Source organism: Nicotiana tabacum, chromosome 3 (genome assembly GCF_000715075.1).
Source record: "Nicotiana tabacum cultivar K326 chromosome 3, ASM71507v2, whole genome shotgun sequence".
In the NCBI taxonomy this organism is placed as follows: domain Eukaryota; kingdom Viridiplantae; phylum Streptophyta; class Magnoliopsida; order Solanales; family Solanaceae; genus Nicotiana; species Nicotiana tabacum.
The window spans coordinates 23,451,839-23,478,888 of NC_134082.1; the positions used below are offsets into that span (position 1 = coordinate 23,451,839).

General features: G+C 39.4%; 1 pseudogene; it reads left to right on the forward strand.

Annotated features, from left to right (window-relative positions):
- The window catches only part of LOC107796021 (P-loop NTPase domain-containing protein LPA1 homolog 2-like), a 43,130-nt pseudogene that overhangs the window by 1,357 nt on the left and 14,723 nt on the right, over positions 1-27,050 (forward strand).

The window sequence follows — 27,050 nt, forward strand, 5'->3', positions numbered from 1 at the left end:
GCGAATTATGTGTAAAAACTAGGAAAAATTTAATTGATAAGCAAACTAATAGTCTTCGAAGAATTTCCATTATTCCATTAGGAGCGAACTCTACTTTGTATATCTTTGACTTAGAATGTTGCAATTCATATTTATAAATCCGACCTTCTTCTACACAACTTGTTTTTAGTCCAAAGTTCTAATTATTTGGTTGATTTGCTTACGATGATTGAGTTTGGGATAGATAAAATCAAACCAATTTTTATCTCGGCTTATGCAAGCTATTTACAAATACTAAATCTATACCTTGTAAAAATCATTAGCATTATTTTTATATACTATTTTTTAAGAAATGAGTTAATCGCATTCCTAAAATAAATGGGCCATTTGTTGTTAAGAAAGAGAACTAATCTACAAATTGATTTAATAAAATGACATTACATGTAACGTAAATACACATCTGAACCATCCGGAATATTCCAACATCTTAATCGTAACGAATTATATCGATTCGTCTCTCACTTAGAGTTATCTACATTATTAGGCCCTATTTTTGTATAAACGAGAATACTTATGTCAACTAGAATTAAGCAATATCAGGCTTGATGAAGTTTACTAGCGTGGTTCCCCGATATTTTCATGTTACCAAACGCTTAGTTAACATGGCCTAAATACAAAGTTTTAAAGAATAGTCAACTTTCTACCAAATCCCCTGTCTCGACAATTCGAATATAACTATACTTAATGAGATCATAAAATAAATAGAATTATTGCAAAGCTTATACAAACTTCAAAAGAGGGTGATTAACTAATAGTTCTCATGTCAAGTGCAAGCCAATAGTTAACTAAAAAAAATTGAAACTCAACTAATGCCTTCAAATGAAAAAACAGACATATTTGAAATTCCAGATTTCATTTCTCCATAATATTGAAACTTCGCAGTATCATGAGTCTAAATATATACCTGGAAATGAAGGTAAAAGAGGTAGTATTCAGCAGTAGCAGCAAAAGAAACCCAACAGCAGAAATAAAATGCCCACCAATTCAGCAGATTTGAGCAAAACTGACAGAAACCGTGAAAACCAGACGAACAGTAGCAGAAATTTTAAGAAAATTTCAGATTCAATCAAACAGTATCACCAAACAAGCCCGGACAGATATGAGGAAACAATATTTCTGATTTTTCTCTCTTTCTTCCTTATTTTTCTGTTCTGTTTATCTTTTCTGTGTTCTGTATATCTCTTTCTGGTTTTTTTCTTTCTATCTGTATCCCTATATCTCTGTGTGTCTTCTCCCTCTTCTGAAATCAGTCCTAACACCCCTTTTATATAACTTGTTTCCTCCTCTTTCAGCCTACTGCCCGGACCCTCCTTATTCTTTTTCAAATCAGTTTTTCCACCCCAAATAGCACTAAGTTTGAATTTTCATTTAATCAAACCACTAAGGACACCTTTTCCCTTAATTTCAGCCCCCATCTTCTTTTGTTCCCCAGTATTCTTTAAACAAATACCTTATTGACCCTACCATTAGTTGTCTATTATCTTTACACAAACCCACTTAGGAATGTCTCAAATCAGTCCACTAATAGGTTTAAAATATTCAGCAACCTTTAAACAAGTATTCCTGTAGTTTATTTTCCCCAAAATAACCTTTAATCAACTCTTGAAAACTCTCAATAATACTGACCCTAATACAAAAATCAGAATCCAACACAAAACAGATTTTACAATCTGTTCAAACTTAATTATCAACACTAGTTTCTGTTTGAACAGCTATAACCAAACCCTAAGGTTTTAATGCAGAAAAACATTAGATTTCCAATTCAGAACAATATTTACAGAATTTTAACTAATCGGGCAATTAACAATCAGAATTAAAACCAACATAATGTTGAATGATTCAGTCTATACAAACAGACTAATCAATGAAGCTTAATCAAACGATTGCGTATTATAGCTGACATTGATCAGCAAACAATGAAAACAAGCAATTCAAATAGTTTCAGGATTATTGCCAGAATCAAGGATTTAACGGAAACTAATTAATCGACACCACTTATTAATCGACTGCACATTACAATTGACACTTAAACAAATTAGTAACAAAGCAACTATCAAACAATGTTATTGACGAATTTATAGACTAACAGGGAATTAAGTAAGCGACGCAATTTAGGACTCGATTTCACAATTTATAACACATACAGTTAAGGCGACTATAAATAACAGACAAAATTGGACCAAATAAAAGGTCCTTTGAAAATAAATAGAGTCAGTGTGACTTAACAACAACCAAAATCAACATAGTAAATAAATAGATACGTAAATAATGAAAACAAACACGAAGGAAAGAAAGAAAATACCTCATAATAACAGAATCAATACGGACCCAGTCTTCGAAACTCTGATTCGATTCTTTGAAATCAAACAGACCTTAGTCGAAGTATTCTCAACTGAAAATACTTCGATTAAGGTCAATTAGATCCCAACCTTCTATTCAATTTGGGCAGATTCCAAAATTTGGGATTTTAGGGTTCTTGAAGGTCCGATTTAGGGCTCAACCATTCTGGTCAGATTCGAAGGGAACCAAAGATGACTTAGGGGTGAGGGAGGCCTAGGGGTCATTTGGTGTGAATTTGGGACGGATCTGGGTGAGTTCATGCTTGACTCGAACCTTCAAATGAAGATTCTAGAAGTTCCAGGAAGGTTCGAGCTGAACTACTACCAGATTCATGATGAGGGTGGTCAGGATAAGCTGTGGTGTTAATTTGGTAATCATCTGAGTAGATGAAGTTTCAGAAAAACTTTTCGATTGCAGATTCGAGAAGATCAGTGATTATTCGAAGGAAACTATCATCAGATCTGGAAAGAGGATGTTGTGGGGAAGCTATGGTGTTAAGGTGGTGGCCGGCAGCGTGGTTGCCACCGGGTTTCAGGCGAAGGGGAGCTAAGGCGGCTAGGGTTTGGGGTATCGTCTTAGGGACGATGATGAACATGAGAGGGAGGAGGGTGTTTGGTAAGGGGCGTGGGGTGATGGGTTAGGCTTATATAGTAGAGGGGGAATTGATCTTGGCCGTTGGATCCATCACGATCTATGGCCAGGATCAATTCACTTAAAGGGGACGACGCCATTTTGTTCAAGCTGGGGATGGGTTGGCCCGGGCAATGGGTCGGGTAGGGGGTTACGGGTAGGGATATTGAATCTCAACCGTTAGATTGATTTAATCCAACGGCCTTGATGAAAAGTGACCAAACGACGTCGTTTGGTTTACCCCTGAGTTGGACTGGATTGGGGCGGGTATGGGCTGTGATTTTGGGCCTGATTTTCTTTTAAAACTGGCCCAATCCGCATTTCTTCACATTTTTGAACTCTTTTCCTTTTCCTTTTTAAATTTTCTAATTTAAATACAATTCCTAATTAATTGTAAAATCTAACTACAAATATTAATTAACACTTACAATAATTAACATGCAAATCAAAGGGGAAAAAATGAAATCATAAAAGGGCACATTTAAATGACAAAATTACAACAATTACATATTTTGTGATTTTTCTTTTTGTAAAACCTGTTAATTCCTAAATTGAAAAACTAAATCCTAAATGCACATGCAACACATATTACATTATATTATTTATTAATTTTTTGTATTTTTAAAATGCATTAATAAAATTACACATGCAAACAAACAGGAAAACCGTACAATATTTCCTAAAAATAACACATAATTAAAGAAAAATTTCGGGAGTTATTTTGGAGTAATTCGTATGAGGCAAAAATCACGTGCTCACAGCTGCCCCTCTTTGTCCAGGAACACGAAGAGTTTCCGTGCAAAGATAAAGTGAGCGAATACGAGCGATTTTTGCCTGTTTGAATACTCCGTTGGAAGCATTTTTGAAAGATTTGACCGAACCTCTGCTTCAAAGGTTTCCTACATATCCCTGGCTAAAAGGGAATCAGGTCAATGTAGTTCGGGAAGTTTTGGTAGCTGGGACTACCCTGGGATTGCTGTTACTGTTGTTTCTTGCTGTTGCTACTGCCTCCCGATCTCCTTATTACACCGTGCCAAAAGAAAATAAGAAGCTACACTAAGCTAGGAATTACAAAATCTTATCTGTCTTCCCTTTGCTCTGGTTGCCTCACTCTTGTCGTATTGTGTTTTCCCTGGTGCCTTTCTTTCGAAAACTGCTGGGGATGACACTGGCCTTTTGCCTTTCGAGCGTAAACTTTATTTCGTTTTGTCTGTTGGGAACAATTGCTTCCTATGTTAAAGCTTGTTATGCTGAGGATTTTTGTTGTAACCCTCCTCATTACTGCTTTCCGCTTGATCTTGACATGTATTCCTTTGTTCTGCAGGCGGGCTCCTGACTTCAACCAACAATGTCAAAAATAAATTGCCATTTTGTTCTTCAGGGGGGCTCCTGACCTCTTTTGAATTATATTCCCTTGTTCTCCAGGTGTACGTCTGATTGCTGATACTTCAACTGTTCTTCCTTGTTCTCCAGGTGGACGCCTGCTTGCTAATAATTCAATTGTTCTTCCTTGTTCTCCAGGTGGACGCCTGCTTGCTGATACTTCAATTGTTCTTCCTTGTTCTCCAGGTGGACGCCTGCTTGCTGATATTTAAATTGTTCTTCCTTGTTCTCCAGATGGACGCCTGCTTACTGGTATTTCAATTGTTCTTCCTTGTTCTTCAGGAGGACGCCTGCTTGCTGGTACTTCAATTGTTCTTCCTTGTTCTCCAGGTGGACGCCTGCTTACTGGTATTTCAATTGTTCTTCCTTGTTCTCCAGGTGGACGCCTGCTTGCTGGTACTTCAATTGTTCTTCCTTGTTCTCCAGGTGGACGCCTGCTTGCTATTTCAACTGTTCTTCCTTGTTCTCCAGGAGAACGCCTGCTTTCTATTTCAAATGTTCTTCCTTGTTCTCCAGGTGGACGCCTGCTTGCTGGTACTTCAATTGTTCTTGTTCTCCAGGTGGACGCCTGCTTGCTATTTCAACTGTTCTTCCTTGTTCTCCAGGTGGACGCCTGCTTGCTATTTCAAATGTTCTTCCTTGTTCTCTAGGTGGACGCCTGCTTGCTGATACTTCAATTGTTCTTCCTTGTTCTCCAAGTGGATGCCTGCTTGCTATTTCAACTGTTCTTCCTTGTTCTCCAGGTGGACGCCTTCTTGCTATTTCAAATGTTCTTCCTTGTTCTCCAGGTGGACGCCTGCTTGCTGATACTTCCTCTGTTCTTCCTTGTTCTCCAGGTGGATGCCTGCTTGCTATTTCAACTGTTCTTCCTTGTTCTCCAGGTGGACGCCTGCTTGCTATTTCAAATGTTCTTCCTTGTTCTCCAGGTGGACGCCTGCTTGCTGATACTTCCTCTGTTCTTCCTTGGTCTCAAGGTGGATGCCTACTTGCTATTTCAACTGTTCTTCCTTGTTCTCTAGGTGGACGCCTGCTTGCTGATACTTCCATCACCGGGTGTTTCCTGAAACAAATATTGTTTTTGCCCCTGTTTCAAATCAAAGAAAATCTTGTTAGTTTAAGGCGTGGTGGTTAGTTGTGGCATTCTCGCTGGGGGTGGGGTTTCTCTTTGTCCTGTTTTACTACCTTGAAGCGGTTGAAAAGACTGTTTTGTCCTCATGATTGATCCTTAACCGTAGGATCCCCAACTGTTGTTTTCACTTCAAACCCTTTCAATCGTAATCATATGTCTCTTATGACATTACTGAACCACTTTTCTGATTCAACTTTTCTCATACCCATATATTATTTTCATCCTATTACCTCCCGCCTATCATGGCCGTATTTTGCATTGTGAAATTTTGAATCTTGGTAGTATACCTTGACATTCCTTTTTATTTGCTTGGAACGAGACTCTCCTCAAAAAACTTTAGAAGAGTCAGATTATTAGTGACAAAACATGACGATTTTGACAATTAAGAATGAAAAGAAGAATCCAAATTTGGATGACTGTTGGAGATAGGAATAAGGAACTTATCTGATTGGAGTCACTGGCACCAATGATCAGGATATGCATTTTGGATTAATCAGCTCAGTCTATTTAACCAATCTCCTCTTCAATTGTTTCACTTTGTTTTCCAAAATTTCCACAACCCAATTTTACTTTTTGCCAACTTACGGACCTTGTTCGACTTGCAGTGCCTCAAAGAGTTTTCACCGACAAACCTCCCTCATTTGTTTATTTCTTAATTCCTTTTCACCTTATGGTGCCTGCGAAGGTTTTAACCAATAAGACTCTCTCATTTTACTTTTTCTCAGCTTCCGTCGTCTCATGGTGCCCGTGAGGGTTTTCACCTATAAGATTCTCTCATTCTCATTTTTTCTTGTTTGGACCAGAGTGTTATGAATCACCTCCATTTGCTCGACTCGGCATTTTTCTAAGATTGAACGAAAGGTCTTTTGGTATGTGGTTGGAATGAAAGGGTATCAAAAATTAAACAATTTTGATATGGGTTTAAAATTACAACTTTTGGAATCATTTTTCTTATCGCCAATACAATTCCTGCCCCAGCTTCTTGCTTGGGGGTCTTTGGATGTTTTATTTTATGCACATTATGCATATTACGCACCCTATGACCGAGCCGTGAGGCGCCTACGTATCCTCTTTTAGGAATCAGGTCAAACGTAGTTCACTCCAATAATAATAATAATAATTTTTTTTGATTCCAAAAGAGGGTAGGAAAGAAACAAATATGAGGGTAGGAAAGAAACAAATATGGCTCAAAAGGGGGAATAAAGGGTACAGTGTTTGGATAGCAGAATAAATTGCCTTCGTCATTCCAATCTTCGAAATAATGTCGAATACAAACATTCAATAACTATACCAAAGAAAAATCATGCATAATATCTCTTTACTGCATCAGAGTTGATAGCCATGTCTATGCATTTTCCTTCAATATCTGTTAAACATAATGCACCATTGAACAATACTCTGGTCACAATGAACGGTCCTTGCCAATTTAAGGCAAACTTGCCCTTTGCTTCAACCTGATGTGGAAGAATACGTTTCAGCACCTGTTGACCCACTTCAAACTTTCGGGGATGCACCTTTTTGTTGTATGCTCTTGCTATTCTTCTTTGATACAATTGACCATGACATACTGTTGCCAATCGTTTTTTATCAATCAAGTTTAACTGTTCCAAACCAGTTTTGACCCATTCATCATCATCAATCTTAGCTTCGGCGATGATCCGAAGGGAAGGAATCTCAACTTCTGCAGGAATTACCGCCTCAGTGCCATATACCAACAAATAAGGAGTTTCTCCTACCGAAGTGCGAACAGTAGTGCGATATCCCAACAACGCAAATGGTAATTTTTCGTGCCATTGTCTTGAACCTTCTACCATTTTCCGAAGTATCTTCTTTATGTTTTTGTTGGCTGCTTTGACTGCTCCATTCGCCTTGGGCCGATATGGGGTATAATTGCGATGTATAATCTTAAACTGTTGACATCTCTCTCTCATTAAGTTACTGTTAAGATTAGCACCGTTATCTGTGATGATCACCTTTGGGATTCCGAATCGACATATGATATTTGAGTGAACAAAATCGACCACAACTTTCTTGGTCACTGATTTGAATGTTTTGGCCTCAACCCATTTGGTGAAATAATCAATGGCTACCAGAATGAACCTGTGCCCATTGGATGCTGCCGGCTCAATTGGTCCAATAATATCCATGCCCCAAGCGACGAAGGGCCATGGTGCCGACATTGTGTGCAACTCGGATGGTGGAGAATGAATCAAATCTCCGTGTATCTGGCATTGATGACATTTGCGCACAAAACTGATACAATCTCGCTCCATGGTAAGCCAATAGTAACCAGCTCGGAGAATTTTCTTTGCCAACACATATCCGCTCATGTGGGGTCCGCAAACTCCCGAATGTACTTCAGACATGACAGCCGTAGCTTGTCTAGCATCTATGCATCTTAATAATCCAAGGTCTGGTGTTCTTTTATACAAAACTCCTCCACTTAAGAAGAATCCATTTGCCAACCGCCTAATGGTTCTCTTTTGATCCCCTGTGGCTTGTGCTGGATATATCCCCATTCTGATATACTTCTTGATGTCGTGGAACCATGGTTCACCATCAAATTCTTCTTCAACCATGTTGCAGTAAGCGTGCTGATCGTGGACTTGAATATGCAGTGGATCCACATAAGCTTTGTCCGGATGGTGCAACATTGATGCCAGGGTAGCCAAGGCATCGGCAACCTCGTTATGGATTCTTGGAATATGCCTGAACTCCACTGATCGAAACTGTTGACAAAGATCATGTAAACATTGCCGGTATGGTATGAGCTTCAAGTCTCGTGTTTCCCATTCTCCTTGAATTTGATGTACCAGAAGATCCGAATCTCCCAAGACCAAGATTTCCTGGATATCCATGTCTGCAGCTAGCCTTAACCCCAAAATACAAGCTTCATACTCAGCCATATTATTGGTGCAATAAAACCGAAGTTGAGCCGTAACAGGATAGTGATGCCCGGTTTCAGAAATAATTACAACTCCTATCCCGACTCCTTTCATGTTAGTAGCCCCATCAAAGAAAAGTTTCCAGCCAGGTTTTTCAATTTGCTCTATCTCATCGATATGCATTACTTCTTCATCGGGAACATAAGTTCTCAATGGCTCGTACTCTTCGTCGACCGGGTTTTCGGCTAAATGATCGGCCAATGCTTGGGCTTTTATTGCAGTCCGAGTCACATAGATGATGTCAAATTCTGTGAGAAATATCTACCACTTTGCAAGTCTCCCTATTGGCATAGGCTTTTGAAAAATATATTTCAACGGATCCAGGCGCGAAATGAGGTAAGTAGTGTAGGATGACAAATAGTGTTTCAATTTCTGAGCTACCCAAGTTAGGGAGCAACATGTCCTTTCCAGATGAGTGTATTTAACCTCGTAAGCTGTGAACTTTTTGCTAAGGTAGTAGATGGCATGTTCTTTTCTGCCGGGGATGTCATGTTGCCCCAGTACACAACCAAATGAATTTTCCAAGACTGTCAAGTAAAGAATCAAAGGTCTTCCTGGTTCTGGTGGAACCAGCATGGGTGGGTTTGACAAGTATCCTTTTATCTTATCAAACGCTTCTTGACACTCATGAGTCCACTTGACCGCAGCATCCTTCTTCAACAATTTGAAAATAGGCTCACAGGTTGTCGTGAGCTGAGCAATAAACCTGCTGATATAATTTAACCTCCCTAACAAACTCATTACTTCAGTCTTGTTCCTTGGAGGTGGCAATTCTTGGATGGCTTTGATCTTTGATGGGTCTAGCTCTATGCCTCGCCGACTGACTATGAATCCCAGCAGCTTTCCAAATAGAACGCCAAATGCGCACTTGGCAGGGTTAAGCTTGAGGTTGTACCTGTGAAGTCTCAGGAAGAATTCCCTCAAATCCCCAACGTGGTTGGCCTGATGCTTTGATTTTATGATCACATCGTCCACGTATACCTCAATCTCCTTTTGTATCATATCATGAAACATAGTGGTTATTGCTCTCATGTAAGTTGCCCCGGCGTTCTTCAAACCAAATGGCATTACCCGGTAGCAATAAGTTCCTCATGGGGTGATGAATGCCGTCTTTTCTGCATCTTCTTCATCCATCAGAATTTGATGATACCCAACATAATAATCCACAAAAGATCCTATCTCATGCTTGGCATAATTATCGATCAAAATATGGATATTGGGTAATGGGAAGTTATCCTTTGGACTTGCTTTGTTGAGATTGCGGTAATCGACGCATACTCTAATCTTGTCGTCTTTCTTTGGCACAGGAACGACATTAGCCAACCAAACAGGATATCGAGTGACCCGAATGAACTTTGCATCCAACTGTTTGGTGATTTCTTCTTTAATTTTCACACTCATATCAGTCTTGAACTTCCTCAGCTTTTTCTTGACAGGAGGCACCATTGGATCAGTGGGCAATTTGTGAACCACTAAATCAGTGCTCAAGCCTGGCATGTCGTCATATGACCATGCAAAAACATCTTTAAATTCGATGAGTGTTTTAATTAACTCTTCCCGGATCTTTGGTTCGAGGTGGACACTTATTTTAGTTTCTCGGATATTATTTGTATCTCCTAGATTGATGTCTTCGGTATCACTCAGGTTAGGTTTGGTTTTTTCTTCAAAATGAATTAACTCTTTACTAATCTCTTCGAAAGCCTCATCCTCATCATATTCTGATTCATAATCACAATATACTTCTTGAATTATTATTTCGGAATCAAATTGATTTTTAAGACTGGGCTGAGGATTCCTTATGCATGCCATATCACTAGAGCCAGCGTAAAAAGAACTGTACAGAAAAAGAAGAAAAAGAAAAGAAAACTATCAGGAATGATAATGAAAAGGAAACTGTATTTCATTGGATGATGAAAGATAACAAGGTTTGCACACTTCAAACAAACTGTAAGATAAAAATTTGGATTACAACCCTGAAGTAACCCAAACAAACTGAAGGAAAATCAAAATAAACTACCAAGACTCCTTTCGAATGGGGAGAGGAGTGGCTTTCCAGTTATTAAGCTTTGTATCTGGCCCAACGAATTGAACTTCCGCGTTGCTAGAACCTTCACCGTTGTCCACCATGTTCACATCGTCAAACAGCTTTTCAAATCTTTCAATTAATTCCTCCTCGGGATTAATCATGGATTTAGGAATTGTTGTTATCGGGTGATTTCTTGTACCGGACTTGACAAAAGACTTTGATAGATGTGGGACTGGCTTTGGAAGGACCCATGCCTTCTGTTTTGGCTTTCTGGCCTTTCTCACGTCTGTGACAGTGGGTATGAATCCCAATCCAAATGTTCCCCAGTTCTCGGGAAGAGATACTGGTTGTATAATGCCTTGCAAAGATGAGCCCAAACCTTTGCCGGGTACGAAACCATTCTTCAACATTTCATAGGCTACCATGACTGATGCGGCGATTATCTTTGGATTCGGAATGTATTTCCCCTCCGGAATTTTCTCTACCAACATTGTGTCGGAAACCTGGTAAACCCATGGTCCCTGGCCATTTTCTATTCCCTCGATCGGTACAATGGCATTGCTGTGAGCATTTAAACTGTCTTCCCCATGCACAACTATTTCTTGTTTATCCCATTCAAACTTGACCATCTGGTGTAGTGTTGATGGGACTGCTTTAGCAACATGGATCCATGGTCGACCCAACAGTAAATTATAAGAAACAGCTATATCCAACACCTGAAACTCCATTGTGAATTCAACTGGTCCTATTGTCAGCTCCAGCACTATGTCGCCAAATGAATCTCTGCTTCCACCATCAAATCCCCATGTGCAAATACTATTCTTGTGGATTCTCTCTTCTTTTATTTTCAACTTGCTCAGAGTGGAGAGAGGGCAGATGTTTGCGCTTGACCCGTTGTCAACCAACACCCGGGTCACTACGGAGTTTTCATATTTCAAGGTGAGGTAAAGAGCTCTGTTGTGCTCAGTACCTTCCACAGGCAATTCATCATCAGAAAATGTGATTCTGTTTGCCTCAAAGATTTTGTTGGCTATTTTTTCCAAGTGATTCACGGAGATCTTATCAGGAACGTGTGCCTCATTCAAGATTTTCATTAAAGCTTGACGGTGCTCGTCCGAATGGATCATCAATGACAATAATGAAATTTGGGCGGGCGTCTTTTTCAATTGTTCCAAGATAGAATAGTCATGCAGCTTCATCTTTCTCAAGAATTCTTCCGCTTCTTCTTCAGTCACGGCTTTCTTTATTGGTGTTGGATTATTTTTAGTTTTCCTTAACTCTTCGGGAGTAAAACATCTTCCCGAGCTAGTCAAACCTTGCACCTCACAGACTTCTTCCTTGACTTCTTTTCCTTTGTACATTACTGTCACCCGTTCGTAGTTCCATGGAATAGCCTTGTTGTTGATCACTGGCAACTGGGTTACTGGCTTGATAATAACCCGATCTACACGGGCTCCTTCCACGACTATGATGGGTTTGCTGGCCACCCCTGGTACAATCACCTTTGACCCTTCCTGCTTCGTGGCAACTTTGCTCGAAGATCCCTTCTCAACTACCACAGATGCCTCATCACCATTTTTGTTCTGCTTAGGTACCGACTTCTCCTCTGCTAACTGTTCATCTGGCTTGGCTTCATGAGACCGAATCATCATGACGGTTTGTGATGGCTTCTTTGTTTCCCCATCAGCCCGTACTATTTCTATCATATTGGCCTCCTGATGGGCTGGCATTGGATTTCTGTTGATATTGGGAGTTTTGGGGGTTTGAACTTCAATTTTGTTAGTATCAATCAACTCTTGTATTTCATTCTTTAAATACCAGCACTTTTCTGTATCATGGCCTGATGTACCAGAACAATACTCACAGCTAACGGTGTAGTCCATATTCTTTGGAGGAGGATTGGGCAGCTTGGATTATATCGGCCTTAGCATATCTAGCTGTCTTAGCCTGTGGAACAGACTAGTGTAGGATTCTCCCAGTGGAGTGAAGGTTTTCTTTTTCTGTACCCTTTCACCCCTGAGTGCTTGATTAGGCCTGAAACCTGGTCCAAGATAGGTTCGCGGATAAGGGTAGGTACTTGGTATGACAGGAGCACGCCAATGAGCGTGGGCACGTGGCTGATTGTATGCTTGCGCATGGTTGACGGAAAAATGAGGTTTCGACGGGTGATAGTAGTGTTGGGGTGAATTGTGGTGATAAGTTGGTTGGTGGGATCGATGTTGATTGTAGTAATGAGGTGAACCTCTGGATCCCGACCAAGTTCCTGAATCAACCATTGTCGCTTCCTCTCTTTTCTTCTTTCCAATCCCTCCTACTCCGCCTTGAATAGCTTGAGTAGTTGCCTTAATAGCCGAATAACTCATGATTTTATTCGTCTTGAGGCCTTCTTCCACCATACCTCCCATCTTCACTACTTCGTTGAATGATTTTCCTATCGCTGAAACCAAATGGGCATAGTAAGTTGGCTCCAAGGCTTGTAGGAAGTAATCTACTATCTCACTTTCCTTCATTGGAGGATCCACTCTTGCTACCTGTTCCCTCCACCGGAAACCATACTCTCTAAAGCTTTCATTGTGCTTTTTCTCAAATTTTGTCAAGGATAGTCGATCTGGGATGATTTCCAGATTGTATTGGAAGTGACAAGCAAATTCCTGTGCCAGGTCATCCCAAGTGTACCATCTCCCATGGTCCTGGCGGGTATACCACTCCAAAGCTGATCCGCTCAAACTTTGACTGAAGTAAGCCATTAATAATTCGTCTCTTCCCCCAGCTCCTTGCATCTTGTTGCAGAAACCCCTCAAGTGGGCTACTGGATCGCTGTGCCCGTTGTATAGGTCAAATTTGGGCATCTTGAAACCAACTGGTAATTGCACATTTGGGAACAAACATAAATCCTTGTAGGCCACACTAACCTGCCCTCCTAACCCTCGCATGTCTCGGAATGATTGTTCTAAGCTTTTGACCTTCCTGAACATCTCTTCTTGTTCGGTATTTTTGACTGGCTTGTCAATTTCTGTTGGGAGGTCAAAACGGGGAGTAAATGAATAGATTTCGGAAGCTTTGAAAGTGGGCTCCGGGGGGTAGTATTGGTTGTCCTGGGCCTGGAATATAGGCTCACTAGGAGATTTGTGGAATGTAGCTGGGGGAGGTGCCACGAAGATAGGAGTTACTGGTGGAGGAGGGTATGGAACTGGTTTAGGAGGTGGAGTCTGCGGTGTATGAGAGGTGGTGCCTCGGTAGTGCTGGTAGATGGGGAAACTCGGGGATAGTTCAGTGGCAGGATTATCCTGAGTTTGGGCTAGTGATGGGGTGGAGACAGGGTTAGCTAGGTAAGATGGGGGTGATTGCCCTGTAGACCAGGCCCGATACATCTCGGCCATTTGTTGCTTAAGTTTAAGCATCTCTTCTTTCATTTTACCGACGTCCATCTCCTCTATCTCAATACCTGTGTCGACATCCGGGATAGACATGTTTTCGGGTATCGGTCCTTTTGATCTGGTGTGATAGTGATAATATGCCAGTATACTCTTAGAAAAACTAACTGCTTGAATTCTGGAAATGAACAAACTTGTTAGTTTTGAGAGTTTAACACATATATAATTACACGTTGAGATGCAATGTTCCTAGACAAATAACCCTTTTCTATCATGCATTTGTTCGGCTGCTTGTGTCATCCCAACTTTTCTTGATATTTCTTTTTATTGTCACTCACTCTTTATTTTATTCCTTTTTGTGATTGTGGCCGAATCTTATAGAGATTGCCTACATATCATGTCCCCGCATGAATCAGATCGTGCGTAGTTCCGGCGTAAAGCAATTGTCAACACTTTTATTTATTCTTGAAATAATATAAAGATGGACATTACATTTGGAAAACATTATAAGAAAATGGTTTAAAAACTCGACAAAAACCCAAATCAAACAAAAGACATAACTCTTAACAGCTGTGAACATGCTCCACTCCCTACTTTTGTTTTCAATCATTGGATCATCTGCTCACGGTGGGGCTTGACCCGGCTGACCTCCTAGCGTACGATACATTCTTTCTAACTCCATTGCCAGATGACGGGCAAAAATAGGTGCATGCTCTATAAACCTTTCATAATCCATCCCTTGGCAATTCACATAACTTTGAGAGGTGTAAACCGCCAAATCATGGATTTGTGCCCTGAAATCTTGGAGACGTTGGTCTCGGTTATGCAGTTGCTGTTGGCGGGTGGTGGCTATATCTCTTATACGGTCTTCGCGATCTAAAGCTGACTCTAATTGAGCTCGGAGTCTGGCCTGATCGAGTCTTGCCTATCCTCTTTCTCTGTCGATGTCTGCGTACTGATGTTCTCTATTGTACCTTCTCGCTTCTTCCAATTGTGCATGGAGTTGAGCTTCTAAATGTATCCAACGGTCTTTCTCTTTCTTGAATTGTGCCCTGTCTTCTTCGGATTGCATTACTTGGCGTTCCTTATTAGATCTGGCCTCCTCGTTTAAATGTATGATTCTTTCTTTAGCTTTCCCCAACGCCTTTTCGGTTTTTGCCAAAATGGAATCATAATCTTGCATTTTTTCCTAAAGATTGGCGATGATTTTTTGATCTTTCCAACTTCTTATTGGTGTTTCAGAAGCTTTCTTCATTTTTTGAAATTGAACGTGAAGATTTTTATTTTCACAAGCCAGACTCTTCTTTTCACCTTCTGCTTCTTGTGCTTGTAAGTCTTTCTCCAAATTGAGGTTCCTCAGACTTTCCTTTAAGGCATGAATAGTTGCTTTGTATCCCTTTTCCTTTTCTCCCCAAACCAATCATTCTTGGATTTTATCGTTAAAGGTTTGAACATGGGGTCTTTTTATAGGCCTTCTCAGATCGGGTTCTGGTGCGTCATCCACGTGGGATCGTTTCTCAAACCACCTTGCATATCCTGGATTTATCTCGCCCTTTGTAATGTCTGGAACTTGAGTATCATCTTTCAAGTACCGACATCCATTCCACATCTGCTGAATTAAAGCCTCGGGAAGAGTGGCTTCAGGGTGTAACTCGATCACTTGCATACTCAAATCCTCATCATCAGGCACCACTTGGTATCTCCCTAGTTGTCTTAGAGCTCTCTGTGGCGCATATGGCTGGACGCTTCTCAATCCCAATAGCAGCAAATGACTATTCAAGGTTGACATGTGTATCACTTCTCTTACCGGGAGCCATCCCAAAGTCCACTCAATTTGACTTGTCGTTAAGGATCTTAGATGAGATACCCAGGCCTCCACCCCTTCCGGAGATTTATAATCTTTTATTCTTTTTTCATAACTCTCGATGAAATTATCATTGCTTGGACCATACAGCATGAACTTAGGGTGATGTTGGAGATGCTCAATCATCCACATTTGCAACAAAATTTTGTACCCTTCGAAGACTTTTGCCCCTGATTTACATAAAGTCAACGCCCGATAAATGTCTGAGAGAATGATCGGGGCAAGGGTGTGATTTTCCTTGGTAGTGAGGACCTGCACGACTTTCGCTGTGCGAATATCAATTGTTCGTTCTTTGTTTGGGAAGACCATGATTCCCAGAAAAGCTACCATGAAAGCGAAGCGTCGGTGAATCTGCTAGGTGTCTTTGTTCTGTTTGTTAGTAAGGCCCTTTTCATGAATTTCAAATCCGTCCGGCTTTCCGAACCTTGAATATAGGAAGTTGAAAGAACAACACCCGTTGACAACATTGCTTTTTCTGATTTGATTACTGATGTTCAGAAGACCAAAGAATCGATGCACTGAGGGAGCCTTTGGGAATATCAGATTTTGATTTCTTAAATCTCCATCAAAACCGGCATATCCAGCTATCTCTTCTAATGTAGGAGTAAGCTCGAAATCAGAGAAGCGAAAGACATTGTGAACAGGGTCCCAAAAAGTTACTAACGCCGCAATCAAATCATCACGTGGTTTAACTTTCATAATATCTGTGAGAGTTCCCAAATGCTTAACGACCCATTTCTGACCATCTTCTCCTAACTCATGCCACCATATCTGAAGCCGAAATAGAAACTCATCTACATTTGCGAATGGTGGGTTTTGGGAGGTGCTCATTTTGTATCTGCGATTAATTTTAACAAAATCAAGACTCCTTTTGAAAACAGACACTCATAAAAAGAAAATCATTTTTTTTATTTATTTAACAATTCTTCTTCTTCTTCTTCTTTTCAAAATGTAAAACTATTTTGGGAATTTTCTAAAACAACCCATTTTATTTCTCGGCTCTCACAATGATTTTTTTTTAAAAGCTGGTCAACATGCAAATCCGAGGCAAATGAATGCACAAGTAGCAAGTAGGATGCATCAGGATGGTCTTTTCATTTCGGGTTCATCTGTCCTAGACAGATCCAACCCCTGTGTCGAGTCTCCAAGGTCAAATGTACATGATGCAAATAGACGTTCCTACTAGGGATCCGGTACGAGGCTGAGTTATTATAAGTGAAAAACCTGAGGCAGATTGTTCTAGACCTGGCTTACCCAAACAGACAGCTTGAGCCGAAATGGGGGCAACGTACCGGGAGCACAAAAGTCTACCCGGCCTAGTTACTTGTCCCAACTTCGTCTTATTTGGTATGACTTCTAACAGAAAGGTGGGCCACGCGCACGTGTGCACCATAAATTCAGAAGACTCAGAAAGAAGAAGGGTTTCGTAGCAGTTTTATATATACAATTCAGATAATATTAAAGCGGTAAAAAGCAACATTTAGTACATTAAGCATAAATATGTGGAAAAATCAGATAACGAACAAAGCCAACTATAACAGTTATTTTAAGCTCGAATTCTTGAACCCTGAACCAGTGGTTTTGGGTTAGGACACTTTTGTCCCCAGCAGAGTCGTCAGAGCTGTCACACCTCTTTCTTTACACAACATTCCCGAGGAGGGCGTAGTGTAAAGGGAGTTTTTCCAATTAAAGGACAATCGAAACGGGATTCCTTATTAATTTCAGAGTCGCCACCTGGGAATTTTATGGCGTCCCAAGTCACCGGTTTTAATCCCGAATCGTGGAAAATATGACTCTGTTTATCATTCTGCGAACCAGAAATCCGAGTAAGGAATTCTGTTAATCCGGGAGAAGGTGTTAGGCATTCCCGAATTCCGTGGTTCTAGCACGGTCACTTAACCATTTTTATATTTGGCCTAATTATCTTGATTTACTAAATACATTACTTCTTGTTGCATGATTTTGTTACCGCTTTTGGTTAGATTGTTCACAATTATAGACCTTCCTTGAAACGAATCACGCGTACGTATATTCGCATTATACTTTTTTTATAAGCATAAAGAATCGTGTCACGCATACGTGTACAAAATGAGATCGATAGTATTATTTATATTTTTATTATAAAAGAATTTATGGCCGAAATTGCGCGTGCTTAAAATAAAATTACAAACATTCGTCACTCTTGTATGATTAAATAGGGAACTGCACATCTCGGGTTATATAAAATAAATTAATTTAATATCCTCCGAAAAACCCCTTTTATTAAGAAAGTTTGCTCGAAGTTACGCGAACGCATACTCCGAATTGTCTTTAAAAATGTAATCATGTCACGCGAACGTGTCCCTAATTACACAAAATATTCTTGATGGAAATATAAATTTTCTACAAATGTTTATTATGTCCATTTGTTTTTAAATATGAAAGCCATGGGAAATCACCGGATGGAATGTCTCGAGATTTCTTAAAAAAATTCAAAATTTATTAGGTGTTGACCACAGATTATATTTTAAACGTGTGAATTATATACCTCAAAACTATTTAAATTAAAAGGATTAATGAGATGAAAAATAAATAAATAACGTGCAACTGAAACTACCATTTTTATCGTGAATATAGTATATGTATTTTTAGTACTTGATAATTATATGCACAAGTTATTTATTATTTTCATAAGCTTAAGACTAAGTGTATATGTTTGAAGACTTACCAAAGCGAATTATGTGTAAAAACTAGGAAAAATTTAATTGATAAGCAAACTAATAGTCTTCGAAGAATTTCCATTATTCCATTCGGAGCGAACTCTACTTTGTATATCTTTGACTTAGAATGTTGCAATTCATATTTATAAATCCGACCTTCTTCTACACAACTTGTTTTTAGTCCAAAGTTCTAATTATTTGGTTGATTTGCTTACGATGATTGAGTTTGGGATAGATAAAATCAAACCAATTTTTATCTCGCCTTATGCAAGCTATTTACAAATACTAAATCTATACCTTGCAAAATTCATTGGCATTATTTTTATATACTATTTTTTAAGAAATGAGTTAATCGCATTCCTAAAATAAATGGGCCATTTGTTGTTAAGAAAGAGAACTAATCTACAAATTGATTTAATAAAATGACATTACATGTAACGTAAATACACATCTGAACCATCCGGAATATTCCAATATCTTAATCGTAACGAATTATATCGATTCGTCTCTCACTTAGAGTTATCCACATTATTAGGCCCTATTTTTGTATAAACGAGAATACTTATGTCAACTAGAATTAAACAATATCGGACTTGATGAAGTTTACTAGCGTGGTTCCCCGATATTTTCATGTTACCAAACGCTTAGTTAACATGGCCTAAATACAAAGTTTTAAAGAATAGTCAACTTTCTACCAATATCCCCTGTCTCGACAATTCGAATATAACTATACTTAATGAGATCATAAAATAAATAGAATTATTACAAAGCTTATACAAACTTCAAAAGAGGGTAATTAACTAATAGTTCTCATGTCAAGTGCAAGTCAATAGTTAACTAAAAAAATTGAAACTCAACTAATGCCTTCAAATGGAAAAACAGACATATTTGAAATTCCAGATTTCATTTCTCCATAATATTGAAACTTCGCAGTATCATGAGTCTAAATATATACCTGGAAATGAAGGTAAAAGAGGTAGTATTCAGCAGTAGCAGCAAAAGAAACCCAACATCAGAAATAAAATGCCCAACAATTCAGCAGATTTGAGCAAAACTGACAGAAACCGTGAAAACCAGACGAACAGTAGCAGAAATTTTAAGAAAATTTTAGATTCAATCAAACAGTATCACCAAACAAGCCCGGACAGATATGAGGAAACAATATTTCTGATTTTTCTCTCTTTCTTCCTTATTTTTCTGTTCTGTTTATCTTTTCTGTGTTCTGTATATCTCTTTCTGTTTTTTTCTTTCTGTCTGTATCCCTATATCTCTGTGTGTCTTCTCCCTCTTCTGAAATCAATCCTAACACCCCTTTTATATAACTTGTTTCCTCCTCTTTCAGCCTGCTGCCCAGACCCTCCTTATTCTTTTTCAAATCAATTTTTTCCACCCCAAATAGCACTAAGTTTGAATTTTCATTTAATCAAACCACTAAGGACACCTTTTCCCTTAATTTCAGCCCCTCCCATCTTCTTTTGTTCCCCAGTATTCTTTAAACAAATACCTTATTGACCCTACCATTAGTTGTCTATTATCTTTACACAAACCCACTTAGGAATGTCTCAAATCAGTCCACTAATAGGTTTAAAATATTCAGCAACCTTTAAACAAGTATTCCTGTAGTTTATTTTCCCCAAAATAACCTTTAATCAACTCCTGAAAACTCTCAATAATACTGACCCTAATACAAAAATCAGAATCCAACACAAAACAGATTTTACAATCTGTTCAAACTTAATTATCAACACTAGTTTCTGTGTTGAACAGCTATAACCAAACCCTAAGGTTTTAATGCAGAAAAACATTAGATTTCCAATTCAGAACAATATTTACAGAATTTTAACTAATCGGGCAATTAACAATCAGAATTAAAACCAACATAATGTTGAATGATTCAGTCTATACAAACAGACTAATCAATGAAGCTTAATCAAACGATTGCGTATTATAGCTGACATTGATCAGCAAACAATGAAAACAAGCAATTCAAATAGTTTCAGGATTATTGCCAGAATCAAGGATTTAACGGAAACTAATTAATCGACACCACTTATTAATCGACTGCACATTATAATTGACACTTAAACAAATTAGTAACAAAGCAACTATTAAACAGTGTTATTGACGAATTTATAGACTAACAGGGAATTAAGTAAGCGACGCAATTTAGGACTCGATTTCACAATTTATAACACATACAGTTAAGGCGACTATAAATAACAGACAAAATTGGACCAAATAAAAGGTCCTTTGAAAATAAATAGAGTCAGTGTGACTTAACAACAACCAAAATCAACATAGTAAATAAACAGATACGTAAATAATGAAAACAAACACGAAGGAAAGAAAGAAAATACCTCATAATAACAGAATCAATACGGACCCAGTCTTCGAAACTCTGATTCGATTCTTTGAAATCAAACAGACTTTAGTCGAAGTATTCTCAACTGAAAATACTTCGATTAAAATCGATTAGACCCCAACCTTCTATTCAATTTGGGCAGATTCCAAAATTTGGGATTTTAGGGTTCTTGAAGGTCCGATTTAGGGCTCAACCATTTCTGGTCAGATTCGAAGGGAACCAAAGACGACTTAGGGGTGAGGGAGGCCTAGGGGTCATTTGGTGTGAATTTGGGACGGATCTGGGTGAGTTCATGCTTGACTCGAACCTTCAAATGAAGATTCAAGAAGTTCCAGGAAGGTTCGAGCTGAACTACTACCAGATTCATGATGAGGGTGGTCAGGATAAGCTGTGGTGTTAATTTGGTAATCATCTGAGTAGATGAAGTTTCAGACGAACTTTTCGATTGCAGATTCGAGAAGATCGGTGATTATTCGAAGGAAACTATCATCAGATCTGGAAAGAGGATGTTGTGGGGAGCTATGGTGTTAAGGTGGTGGCCGGCGGCGTGGTTGCCGCCGGGTTTCAGGCGAAGGGGAGCTAAGGCGGATAGGGTTTGGGGTATCGTCTTAGGGACGATGATGAACAGGAGAGGGAGGGGGTGTTTGGTTAGGGGGCTGGGGGTAGGAATTAGGCTTTTATAGTAGAGGGGGGGAATTGATCTTGGCCGTTGGATCCATCACGATCAATGGCCAGGATCAATTCACTTAAAGGGGACGACGCCGTTTTGTTCAAGCTGGGGAAGGGTTGGCCTGGGCAATGGGTCGGGTAGGGGGTTACGGGTAGGGATATTGAATCTCAACCGTTACATTGATTTAATCCAACGGCCTTGATGAAAAGTGACCAAACGACGTCATTTGGTTTACCCCTGAGTTGGACTGGATTGGGGCGTGTATGGGCTGTGATTTTGGGCCTGATTTTCTTTTAAAACTGGCCCAATCCGCATTTCTTCATATTTTTGAACTCTTTTCCTTTTCCTTTTTAAATTTTCTAATTTAAATACAATTCCTAATTAATTGTAAAATCTAACTACAAATATTAATTAACACTTACAATAATTAACATGCAAATCAAAGAAAAAAAAAGAAAAAAAATTAAATCATATAAGGGCACATTTAAATGACAAAATTACAACAATTACATATTTTGTGATTTTTCTTTTTGTAAAACCTGTTAATTCCTAAATTGAAAAAATAAATCCTAAATGCACATGCAACACATATTACATTATATTATTTATTTATTTTTTTGTATTTTTAAAATGCATTAATAAAATTACACATGCAAACAAATAGGAAAACCGTACAATATTTCCTAAAAATAACACATAATTAAAGAAAAATTTCGGGAGTTATTTTGGAGTAATTCGTATGAGGCAAAAATCACGTGCTCACAGCTGCCCGTCCCCCCCCCCCCCCAATTTCCTCCTATTTTTTATGATCGGCATAGTCTGGTTGGTGTAGATAGGGTTGCTTCCATCTCTATGAATGATCACCTCCTAATGATTCTACTTGAACTTTACAACCTGGTGCACAGTACAAGAAAATGCCCCAGCTTCATGTATCCATGGTCGTCCCAACTAGGGTAACACATTTCACTGTTGCCTTGTTCAAAATGTTGCCATAAAACCCACTTCGGGAAAAAATTGGTCCAAAGAAAAAAGAGTGCAACACGTGCTTTCAGGCCTAATCCTCAGATTTGACGTCGACCGAATACATGCATGGTTAGTTCAAAGCTTAATAAACTACGAAAGAAATTGTGTTCATACCATAGCAGTAGTACCGCTTTAAGTGTGCCACATTCCAGTTGTTGGGTAGTTGTACACCATTCCCTGACTCGAGCTTATATGAGTTTTTCCCAGTTATACCGGTGACTCTGAACGGACCTTCCCAGTTTGGGCCTAGTTTCCCTCCATTTGGGTTCTTGGTATGCGGTGTAACTTTTCTTAATACCAAATACCCAACTTGGAAGTGTTGAAGATTAGCCCTTCAGTTGTAGCCCTATTCATTGCTTTTGGGCTGCCAACCGGACTAGGGTGGCTTTGCGGCTTTCGTCCGATAAGTCTAAGCTCATGGCCATGGCCTCATCATTCGACGTCTTGGTAGAGTATTGAAACCATATGCTCGGTTCTCCAACTTTGACTGGGATTAGAGCTTCCCCACCATAAACTATAGTGAACGGTGTTGCACCGGTGCTTGACTTTGAAGTCGTTCGGTATGCCTACAAGACCTCGGGCAAAATTTTTTTCCACTTTCCTTTTGAGTCCATCAATCTCTTCTTCAGGTTTTGGAATATATTTTTGTTTGTTGATTCCATTTGACCATTCCTACTAGGGTGATAGGGTGTCGACAAGATCTTTTTAGTTTTGTGGTCTTCAAAAAACTTACTAACCTTGCCACCGATGAACTTTCTCCCGTTGTCCCAGATGAAGTCAATGACCTCTTTTTACCGAATCTTTGACCCACTTGGAGAAATAATCGGTCATGAGCAATATGTTTTGGGCTTTGTCGGGTGCCCATGGTAAGGGACCAACGTTGTTCATCCCACATTTCATAAACGACTAAGGGGATTGGACCGGGTGAAGCATTTCCCCTGGTTGATAAATCATCGGGGCGTGACTCTAGCATTTATTACACTTTCGAATGAAGTCTTTTGCATTCTTTTCCATTTCGTTCTAGTAATAACCGGCTATGATCAATTTTCGAACCAAGGATTCCGCTCCCGAATGGTTTCCACAAGTACCCTCATGTACTTCCCTCATTACGTAGTCAGTCTCCCCCAGACCCAAGAGCCTATCTAGTAGCCCAAAAATAATCTTCACTACAATTTTCCATTGACCAAGCCAAATCTGACAACTTTAGTACGTAGGGCCCTCGATTCCTTGGGATCCAACGACAATTTCCCTTTCTGAAGGTAGTGTATGTATTTGTTTCTCAAGTCCCAAGTTAAGCTTGTTGAGTTCACCTCGGTGTTACCTTCTTCTATCACTGAGTTCATCAATTGCACTACTACTCCGGAGTTAAATTCGTCGGAGTCGACCGATGACCCTAGATTATCCAACGCATCGGCCTCGTTATTTTAATCTCGAGGTACGTGCTGTAGAGCCCATTCCTTGAATTGGCATAAGGTCACTTGCAACTTATCCAAGTATCTTCGCATATGTCTCTCTTTTACTTCAAACGTCCCATTGACTTGGTTAACGACGAGTAGGGAGTCACATTTGGCCTCAATCATCTCGGCTCCCAGGCTCTTAGCTAGTTCTAGACCTACAATCATAGCCTCATATTAGGCTTCATTGTTAGTCAATTATACAGTTCTAATAAACTGCATTATTATGTTACCCATAGGCGGTTTTAATACGATTCCCAACCCGAACCCCCTTTGCGTTGGAAGCACTATCCATGAATAGGATCCAGACCCTCGAGCTAGTCCCCTAGGCGAGTAGTAATTATTAGTCAATTATACAGTTCTAATAGATTACATTATTATGTTACCCATAGGCAGTTTTAATACGATTCCCAACCCGAACCCCCTTTGCATTGGAAGCACCATCTATGAATAGGATCTAGACCCTCGAGCTAGTCCCCTAGGCGAGCAGTAATTCCTTCTCAATTATACAATTCTAATAGACTGCATTATTATGTTACCCATAGGCGGTTTTAATACGATTCCCATCCCGAACCCCCTTTGCGTTGGAAGCACCATCCATGAATAGGATCCAGATGCTCGAGTTAGTCCCCTAGGCGAGCAGTAATTCCTTCTCAACCTTGGGGATCAAGGCCAATGTAAAGTTGGCCATGAAGTCTACTAAAATTTGAGATTTTATGGCAGTCTGGGGTTTGTACTCGATATCGTACCCGCTAATCTCTACGATTCATTTGGCCAGCCGGTCCGAGAGTTTGGGTTTGTGCATAACATTTCTTAATATGCATGAGGTCACGAGACATATGGGGTGACACTGAATGTACATTTTTAATTTCTTGGAAACTGCGTACCTTTTTCTTCTCGGACCAGGACACCACTTACTGCTACCTCAGAAATTGCCAAGTAGAGGTATAGCTACTAATTCGCCTTCGGAGTGCGCAACAAGGGAGTGATCGATAGATACCTTTGAGCTCTTTTAAAGCTTGTTGGCATTCTGGGTTCCAAGAAAAGTCATTTTTCTTCTTTAGTAATGAGAAGAATCGGTGGCTCTTGTCTGACGACCTTGAAATAAACCGACCCAATGCAGCTATCCGTTCGGTCAGTCTTTATACTGCCTTGATGTCGTCAATTATGGTGATATCTTCTATGGATTTTATCTTGTTCGAGTTGATCTCTATTCCTCGGTCGGATACTATGAACCCGAGGAACTTGCCCGAGCTGACCCCGAAAGCACACTTCACCGAATTCAGCTTCATGTTATATTTCTTTAATATGTCAAAAGTTTCCTACAAATGCTTTAAATGGCCCTCTGCTCATAGGGACTTAACTGACATATTGTCAATATAAACTTCAATTGATTTCCCTATTTGTTCTTTGAACATCTTATTAACTAGGCGTTGATACATGGAACCGACATTTTTACCCCAAACGACATTACGTTATAACAATAGGTGTCGAATTTAGTTATAAAAGATGTGTTTTCTTTATCTCCTATGTCCATCTAAATTTGGTTGTACCCAGAATAGGCATTGAAAAAACTCAATATCTCGTGTCCGGCTATCGCATCGATCATTCGGTCAATGTTAGGCAAAGAAAATGAATCCTTTGGACATGCCTTGTTTAGGTCCTTATAATCCACACACATTTTAAGTTTGTTTCATTTTTTAGGTACGACTACTACTTTTTCTAGCTAATCTGGGTATTTAAATTTTTGGATGGAACATATTTTTCAAAAGTTTAGATACCTCATCTTTAATGAATGCGTGTTTGATTTCGGCCTGTGGCCTGCACTTTTATTTGATCGGGTTGAATTTTGGATCCAAGATCAATTTGTGAGTTGTCACCTCTGGTGGGATCCCTATCAAATCTAAGTGGTACCAGAAAAAATAATCGGCATTAGTTTTAAGAAAATCAATAAGTCTTTTCCTGAGCTCGGGAGATAACTTCGTTCATAGGTATAACTTTCATTCGGTAGGTACTTGATCATTATGACCTGCTCCAATTCCTTAATTGTCAATTTTGTGTCATCGATTTCATCGGGTGCTATAAAAGATCTCGATACACTATAATCATCCTCCTCATTTGTTGTGTGCTCCTCCTATTTTTTCGGCCCGGTCAGGGTTGGGATCGTTGATTACTATTCGGTTTTCTTCTCTTCGACTAGTCCCCTATTTTTGATGTTGAGACCGCGGGAACCGGGATTACTTCCTCAAAAGCGAACATCTATTTTGCTTCCGGTTGCTCCCCGTAGACCGTCTTGATTCCTCCCGGAGTGGGAAATTTCAATGTTTTATGTAGGGTTGAAGGCACTGCTCTCATGCTGCGAACACTTGGCTTCCCGAACAAGACGTTATATCTCGTATCCCCCTCGATCACGTAAAAATTCGTTTCCTGGGTACTCCCAACAATGTTTACTGGTAGGGTTATTTCACCCTTCGTCATCCTACATGCCATGTTGAACCCGTTCAATACTCGTAATGCTGATATGATTTGGTCCAATAATTCCAATTGCTCTACGACTCTCTATAGGATGATGTTGGCCGAGCTACTTAGATCAATTAACACACGTTTAACTCGAGATTTATTGATGAGTACGGTTATTAGCAGTGCATCGTTGTGAGGCTGGATGATTTCTTTGGCGTCTTCGTCGCTGAACGAGATGGACCCCTTTGTTACGTAATCCCTCGTGCATTTTTTCCTTGTAATAGAAATGGATAATACATAATTATCCCATTGGGGTTGTAGAAAATTACCAGATGCACCCTTTAAATTTGCAAGTGTCCTATATAAATTACACCTTTTAAGTTTACGTGGCACTTGTTTTGTTATGCACTTGATGGGTGCGCGTGAAGAGCTCCAAAATAACTTTTTTCTTTTTCTTTTTCTTTTTCTTTTTCTTTTTCTTTTTCTTTTCTCTTTCTTTTTTTCTTTTTTTCCTATAATTCTATACCCATTTTTTCATCTGCAACTTTGATCGGAATCCCCGTTGTGTAGCAGATACTTTCAAGCTTTATATTTGAGGATTATCACTTTTAGCTTCTTCTTTATAATTCATTTGAAATCATGTAATATTTTT